This window comes from Octodon degus, unplaced genomic scaffold (genome assembly GCF_000260255.1).
Source record: "Octodon degus isolate 3935 unplaced genomic scaffold, OctDeg1.0 scaffold00028, whole genome shotgun sequence".
NCBI lineage: Eukaryota > Metazoa > Chordata > Mammalia > Rodentia > Octodontidae > Octodon > Octodon degus.
The window spans coordinates 19260522-19269356 of NW_004524604.1; the positions used below are offsets into that span (position 1 = coordinate 19260522).

The 8835-nt window shown below is 36.5% G+C and overlaps 1 protein-coding gene across 7 annotated transcripts in view; it reads left to right on the plus strand.

Moving 5' to 3' along the window:
• The window catches only part of Tfdp2 (transcription factor Dp-2), a 227714-nt gene that overhangs the window by 90569 nt on the left and 128310 nt on the right, over positions 1-8835 (plus strand). Inside the window, exon 3 of one of the 7 annotated variants that reach the window (XM_004629222.2) lies at positions 3529-3563. The exons of the other annotated variants lie outside the window; for them this stretch is intronic. The gene's annotated coding sequence lies outside the window, so the exon portion shown is untranslated. The remainder of the gene's footprint in view (positions 1-3528; positions 3564-8835) is intronic. 7 annotated transcript variants of the gene reach the window in all.

Consider the following 8835-nt stretch of genomic DNA (forward strand, 5'->3'; position numbering starts at 1 on the left):
ATAAGCTTGTCTTCTGGATGGTTAACAACCTAAGTTTGCAGACCAAAATTAGAGAAAAAGGAGGGCTACAAGGAAAGCCAACATTTTGGCCCTAGTCTTTTAAGGTCAATTAAGACTCAGGACATATGAGAACTTGTACTGTAACGTCATGTACCTCAGTAGCATGTCCCAGGGAGATGCTAGCTTTCATTAAAAATGAAAGCTAGCATCTCCCTTCAGCCATACTTAGTTCTGTAGCTGTTATTACTGTATTCTCTTCCAAATCATCCTATATCTTTGGAAAGGAGGGAACTATCTTTAGCTGACATTTTTTCTGTTCACTTGAAATAGTTGGAAATGTAGTCACTTTACCTTGAAACTTACTTGTTGAAATAAAATTATCTATAGTATTCACAACATTGAAATTGTTTCACCAAAAGTACTCTTAGGAATTCTGATTTAGCTAACTACAGTTTACAGCTCCTCCGATGAACATTATCCTTAGGTTCCAGACATTTTTTTCTGAGAGAATAAAATAATCTACCCAGGTGCATTTTTTTGATCAATTCTTAGCACGTATAAAATCAAGCTAAGAACCAAGATTAATTTAAAATTTGTAGCTTTCTTAGCTCTGCTGATTTTTCTTATCTTACTTATATTTTGTTTTCATTTAGTTCTTTCCAGTGAGTGAGCTCAACTAAAAAAAATTTTTGTTTTAATTTTCTTCTTTAAAAAGATCTTATTTTGTTCCAGAAAGGATATGCTGTAGTTAATAAGCTTTTGTAATCCTGTGATGGCCATGGACATGTACCATTTGGATCTCCTAGTGGGAGGCACAATTGACTGACAGTCCCAGCTGCAGCCCCTGGATTTACCACCTGTCACACGGGTTGCCGCTCCTTCTGGCCAGTGATGAGTATGCTAGGGTACTAGTGTAGACTCATTCACAAGAGACACAGGACTGCTAGTGGACTAAGCATTATTAATTTGCTGCATAACACAGTACGCAGAAATTTGATAATATAAAACATTTAATCGCACAGGGTGTCTGATCCCTAAGGATCTAGGAACGGCTTACTTAGTAATCTGCCTCCCAGTGTCTCATGTGTTTGTAGTTAAGCTGTTGGCAAGGGCTGTGATTATATGAGTGCTGGACAAGGCCTGGAAGCTGTGCTTCCAAGATGGCTCGCTTGCGTGGTTATTGGCAGGAGCTCTCAGTTCCTCCCTGACTGCTGCCAGGAGGCCTCAGATCCTTGTCACATGGCTGTCTCCATATGGAAGCAACTGCCATACTTTTTCAGCATTCAGATTTGTTGAGTACATGTGGTAATAATATAATTTTTATCTTATATATCATTTATTCTGCTACACAGTATCTTAAGCCCTGGTAGGCTTTTGTACAATCTTTTACACTGTGGGTGGCCAGATACAGCTTGTAAAAATCCTGGGACTGTAGATATCTTGCACAAAGCCCTGGGTTAGATCCCCAGCATGTGTGCACACATAAGATACAGGACCATATTTTGGATATACTTTCACTAGAGAAGTATTATTTGTTTATCTGAAATAAAAATTGAACTGAAAATTCTATAATTTCTTTATTTTGAGAAGTGCTGTCATGCCCAACAGGGAATCCTGCATCTTACCTGGGGGCCCTACACTCTATACTCTCTGTTTAATGCATCTTCTCCATACCTTTGTGGCACCTTGCACTGTTCCATTTCTGCACTTACTGGACTGCGTTTTAATTCTCCACTTAGTGGGCATCATCACCCTATTAGAATGAAACCTACCAATGGGATAAGATGAGTCTTCTTCTTCTTCTTTTTTTTTTTTTTTTTTTAATTTATTGCTGTGTGCCAGGCACTGTGCTTGCCCTTTAATAAGTACTGAGTACATACATGTGGGCTATTCAAAGAATAAAAACTCTTGATCTTATAATTACATGTACTTTTTCATTTCCCATCACAGAAATAATCTGCTCACTTGTATTGAATACTTTGAGGAGGAAATGATAAAACATGTGACATAGCATAATGCTCTTTGGGGCCTGTGGTAGGCACACAGCAAAGCCTTAAAGCATTCTGAATCTACCATAATGTGATTTTTTTTGAGTGATTCTGGCTTTTGGTCTATAGGCATTCGTCTTTCCATAAATTGTAGATTCTTGGCTAAGTACATAAACCAAATATTTGAAATTGTGATTTCTATCGTAAAGAGATGAATTTTGATGGGAACACCACATCATTAGAGTAAAACTAGCTTGGTTTTTTTTTGTTTTGTTTTGTTTTTTTGGTTTAAAATTGTTCATTTTTTTGGACAAAGAATCATTTATTGATTCAGAAGATGAAAAACCATATTCTTTATATGTAGATAAACAGTTCTATACTTGTGGAGTCCCATTCCCAGTGATAGAAATGACTCCTTTGAAGTCTCAAAAATTGAAAATTTAATGATTTTTTTTTCTGCCACAAACCAGCTTTTTCTGGTAACATTTTTGATATCTCCAGTTTAAGACCCAAAACAGCAGAAACTGAAGGCCTACTTTCTCTTCTCGGTTTCTTTCTTTTGAAAGTCAAGTATAACTTCCAACCCTTTGTTTATCAGAAACCCCTTCCCGGGTGGTGCTGAGGTTGAGTCAGGACTTTTGTATTGAGTGATGCTCATTCATTTCCTCCCTTCCCTTTTTTTTAAAATGTTGAAACAGAATCTCAACAAGTTGCCCAGGCTGGGCTTCGACTTGGTATCCTCTGCTGCAGCCCCCCAAAGAACTGGACCATGTGCCACCATACTCACCTTTTGTCTTTCCTCTTTTATGCTAGGCATGTTGAACCCAGAACCTTTTTTTTTAACCACTGAGCTACATTCCAGCCTTCTCAGGAGGTTTCTGTCCTTAGTGTGGCCTCCTTTGCTTTAGAATCTCTGGTCATACCATTCCTACGTCCCCAACACTGTTTTCCTTTCACCCCGTGCTTTTCTGTTTAATGCATAAGGAAACTCAATTTTTTGTATGTTAAATGACTTACAAAAAAAAAAAATCTCAGCTGAGATTTGAACCCATTGCGTTTTGACTCCATTACATTTTGTATACTAATATTCTAGTTGTTTTATTGAACAAGAATGATGAAACCGTGAACTGATATACAAGTGTGTTGTTAGTATTATAAAGGGCCACAAACCCAGCATTTAAGGAGATGTGATACATAAATTAATTAAATAACAAAAGATAATAAAGTGCCAGTGACCCAGGTGGCTGAAAATAAGCTACTAGCAATTAATTTTAGATATGCAGAATATTTTTGTTAACTTACTAGTATTATTTATGTCTGTATTTTTGTTATTAGCATAATTCTTTTGCAATTTATTAGTGTGTTTAGTACTTTTTTTACTATTGAATAGTATCTGTGGTGTGGTACACCACAGTTTGTTTATATATTCATGAGTTGATGAACATTTGTATTGTTTCCAGTTGTGGGCTATGATGAATAAAGCTGCTGTGAACACTGAAACACATGTTTATGTGTTGACGTAAGTTTTCATTTCTCTAAGGTGAATACCTAGAAGTGGAATTGCTGGGTAATACGGTAAGTTTATATTTAATATTATAGAAAGTCACCAAATATGTTTCCTAAAATATCTGTGTAAATTGGTATTCCCACCAGCAATGTTCTAGTTGCTGTGTCCTTATCAGCATGTGGTATGGCTGGGGAAGATACGTGTTTTTTCTTCCCTTTCTAGCTATTCTGTGTGCTGGGGTGGCTTTAATTTGCATTTCTATAATGACTGTTAATGTTACAAATCTTTTCTTTTATTTATTTGCTATCAGGATATTTTCTTTGGTTAAGTGACTGTTTATATTTTTGCCCTAGCCCCCAGTACACACACACACACACACACACACACACACACACACACGAGAGATTGAACCTAGGACCTTCACACTAAGTGTTATTCCCAGCCCTTTTTATGGGGGGGTTGCGGGGGGACAGGGTCTCGTTAATTTACATGATACTCCACCTTAGCTTCCCAGAATCTTTGCCCAATTTTTAAGTTGAGGCTTATTTTTTGTTTTTCGTGCCAAGGACCGAACCTAGGACTTCCAGCTCACTAGGTAAGCGTTCTACCACTGAACTAAATCCCCAGCTCTTTCCCATTTTTTAAAAAATCACATTATCATATTGTTTCATGCTGGATTTTAGACCTTTATCAGATATATTTTTGCAAATACTTTCTTTTACACTGTAGTCTTTATTTTCTTAACTATAATATTTAAAGAGCAGATTATGTGTGATATTTTGGTGTTCAGTTTATTAATTAAAAGATAGTTTGGTTTTGTGTCTTATTTAAGAAAGTTTTGCCTCTGCCAAAATTTCTAAGGTTTTCTCCTTTTTTTCTAGAAGTTTTTTGGTTTTAGTTCTCAAATTTAAGTCTTTGACAAAGATTTTAGTTCATTTTTGTATATGGAAATGAGGGGTGAGATTTACTTGTCATGCATATGAGTGTCAAATCATTCTAGCGTCATTTATTGAAAATATCCAATCTGGTAGAATTGATTTGCACTTGTTTCAAATATCAGTTGACGTAAGTGAAGGTCTAATTATAGGTTCAGTTCTGTGTTCTTTGTGCTGATGCTACACTTTTGTTTTGGTATTGGGAATTGAACTCAGGACCTTGTGCTTGCCTGGCAGGTGCTGAGCTGCTGGGCTGACTAACTGGCTTACACTGTCTTTCTTAAAACAGTTGAGTGATTCTCATTGGAAAGTAGTTTTTGGCAATGTTTAGAGATATTTCTGATTGTCACAGCTGGGAACAGAGGAGGTGCTTCTGTGTAACTAAAATAGCATGCAGGACAACCCCTGTGAAAAGAGATGGCCTCTGAAGTATAAATAGTGCCAAGGTTCACAAGCAGCTTCAAAGCTTTGTAGTAAATCTTAGAATCAGCAATGTAAGTCCTCTAGTTTTATTCATTGTCAATGTTGTTTTGGTTTACTTAGTCTTTTAAATTTTTGTACAAATGTTACAATCAGCCTGGGCCAGGGAGATGGCTCAGTGGAATAAGCGCTTCCCTGGCAAGCGCAAAGGCCTGAGTTCAATCCTTGGTGCCGCCAAAAAAAAAAACATACACTCGGAAAAAAAAAACAAAACAAACCAAAAACAACGATCATTACTTTTCCAAAAAAAAAAAAAAAAAAAAGTCAGCCTGTAAGTTTCTACAAAAATGATGAACTTTTTTTTTCTGTTGGGAGTTTTATTGATGTGTAAGTATATTTGGAAAGAATTACCATCCTACCATGAGTGAGTCTTCTGAGCATTGTTCTTTTTATCCTTTTCATTAATTTAAATCTTACATAGTTTTCAGCAGTTTCAGTTTTTAATGTATGATCTTACACCCACTTTGTTAAATTTATCCCTAAATATTTATTTGGATACTGCTGTAAATTTTCATATCAATTTCTGATTATTTTAGGTGATAGACTATAGAACTATAGTTGAGTTTTGTGCATTTACCTTTTTTTTGGTGACTTTGCTAATCTTACTGAACCTGATAAATTCTAACAGACCCATAGGATTTTCCACATAGGTCAGTAGTTTTTGTACACAAGAATAGTTTTCTTTTCTTTTCTCTTCTCTTCTCTTCTCTTCTCTTCTCTTCTTTTCTTTTCCTTCCTTCCCTCCTTCCTTCCTTCATCTGTCTTTTTCCTTTGTGCTTTTCTCTTTCTCCCCGCCCTCTCTTTCTCTGTCTTTCTCAGAGATAAGGTTTCAATGTATACTGCAAGCCAGCACTGAACTCACTTTTGATAGGCTGACCTAGAAAGCACAGTTCTCCTGCTTTATTCACAATCCTTTTGACTCAGCTTCCCAAGTACTAGGATTGTAAGCATGCACCACCATGCTTACTCCCTTTTATTACTTCTTTTCTTTATTACATGGGTCAGTATTAAAGTAGTAAAAGAGGATATCATTGTCTTGTTCATGATTTTATTGGGAAAGTGTTCAATTTTTTACCCTAAGTATGATTTTTAGCTACTGTACTTTTTTTTGGTAGTTGTCTTTTAGCACATTGAAGAGGTACCTGACTATTTACTAAGAAGTATTATGTGTGGCAGTTTAATTTGGTCAAATGTCTCATCTTCATCTATTGAATTATTTTAGGTTTTGAAAAATTCTATAGATATGCAGTAATTTTCTATTGTTAAGTTACACTTAACACTATTACACTGATTTTCTAGTGTGAAGCAAAACTTGCATTTTTTGTGCTAAATTTCACTCAGGCAAAATATATTGTGTTTATATTATATATCCTTTAGCTCTGTCTGTGGGATGTGTGTGTATGTGTGTGTACTCATGCATATTATGCTAGTGTTTACCACAAACCTATACACACACACCCATTTTGTGGTTGTGGGAATCAAATCCAGGGTGCTCTGCCCCTGTGTTCCTCCTCCAGTACTTTCTTTATTATTCTGAAACAAGATCTCACTAAGTTGCCTGGGCTGTCTGCAAACTTAAGATCCATTTGCCTCAGCCTCCAAATAGCTAGGATTATAGGCATTTGCCTAGTTCTTATCTATACATTCTTGATTCATTTTGCTTAAATTTTTTATGAGCCCTCATGTAAGATACTATTCTATAGTCTGCTTTCCTTACAATTTTGTTTTGTTGATCTTCATATATATATATATTTTTTTCTTTCCTCCTCCTCTTCCTCCTCCTCTTCTTCTTCTCCTTCTCCCTCTCCTTCCCCTTCTCCTTCTCCTTCTCCTTCTCTTTCTCCTCCTCCTCCTCCTCCTCCTCCTCCTTGTCCTCCTTCTCCTCCTTGTTCTTCTTGTTCTTCTTCTGGTGGTGCTAGGGATTGAATCCAGTGCCTGCCACTGAGCTATGTTCCTAGCCCATTTTTGTTTTTATTATAAATAATTAATTTATGTATTTTGGCTTGAATCACATTTTTTTCCATAATTTTATTGAGAAACAAATACCAATGAGACAATTTCAAACCAAATTGGTAGGACAGTTTCAATAATTAACACATTGCACTCTCTTCCTAGTGGTTATTTGCTATACAAGATGCAGACATGATATCCTATTTACAAACACTATTAGAACAAATCCCTCTATTCATTAAGACAATGTAACTATATATCTATCCTAACCATTTTGAATACACAGATACAAAATGGACATTCATCTCTATCCCCTTTTTTGTTTAGGTCCATCACTTGAATATTATAGGTGTGTTAACTCAGCAGAATATTCTAGAAGAGTCCAGTAGTCCATAATAGTATTGGGTCTTCTACTTCATTGGCAATGTCAGAAATTGTTGACCTCAGTGCCCTACAGCTCAACATAACACCATGGCTTTACTTCTTATACTTTGTTTTTATACTTTTCTGCTGGATGGTTAAGACCAAGATAAAGCAAGATGTATGCAACAAGAGTTGTAGCTTTTGGATCTGATAAGGTCAGTGAAATCCCCTCAGGATTTATCCTGAGATCCTGTACCTCAGATTGTAGATCCTTTGTCAGTGTCAGCCATGTGGATGAGTCACGGCCATTGCTTGGCCAATGTGCTCTCTGTGAAGACCTGAGAGAATGTTTTCTCTCCATGTGACTCTCCTTAGGCACACTCTACATCATTGATCACTTTCCTCTTTGGCCCCATAATCTCCTTGATCAGAAAATTTGGGACACTACTGAGTTGCATGATGTTACAATGCAAATTCTCATATGTCCTGAGTCTTAATTGACCTTGGAAGGCTAGGGCCAAAATATTGGCTTTCCTTGTGGTCCTCCTTTTTCTCTAATTTTGGTCTGCAAACTTAGGTTGTTAACCCTCCAGAAGAGAAGCTTATTGTTATTACCATACAATCAAGGATATTAAACTTGACCTCACTATCTGTCTGAATATCAGACATCTTAGGCATAACATGAAACAGGTATTTTTCGTCAAGTATTGATATGTTGAACTTTAAGTCCCTACAGAATATGATGAAAAAAATTTAAAATTAAAATATATTTTGAAAATAGGCATAAAGAATTATATACTTCTTATGTTTACACATAAGTCCAGAAATCTAACCATATACAACCATGAAGCAAGACAGTCCTGCAGCATTCCTTTTCCTGTCTCCTGCCTTCATTCACCACCCCCTTCTGTTTGAACAGTTATCTACCCGAGAGACAGCATGGCAGCAACTGGCATGTCACGACAAGCAGCTCATATTCAGAAGACCAGAATGACGCACTGCAAGCATGAACCTACTATTATAAATTGCCATCTTTAGTACAGTTGCTTAGTTCACAGGTGTCAGTATATATAGTCAGGGTGAGAATCCTTCCAATTAACTGCTAGATTCAAAAAAACCTTCTGAAGGTTCTCATGATCATTGCCTTACTCATCTTCTACATATAACTGTATGGCTTGCCCCCGTCATGTTTCCTAGCTCTTCTCCTTGCTCTCTTTTCATTGTCCTCAAGTTCTTGCTTTCCTTTTAGTTGTATTATACCTTTCTATTTGTATTTCTTCTTTTGAGTTCTTATACTAGGGAAACTATATGATACTTATACATGTGTGTCTGATTTATTGCACTTATGAGTATATCTTTAAGTGACATCCATTTCAATAGAAAGGCTTTGAGTTTATCATTCTTTATAGCTGAGTAATACTCCATTGTATAAAAATACCACATCTTTTTCATCCATTCCTCAGGTGGTGGGCATCTTGGTTGTTTCCAAGATTTGGCTATCACAAATTGTGCTGCTCGGGCTGGTGAGATGGCTCAGTGGTCTAAAGCACCTACCTAGAACAAGCTAAGCTAAAGCACAGAGACCGTGGTTCAATCCCCCAGCACCACATGC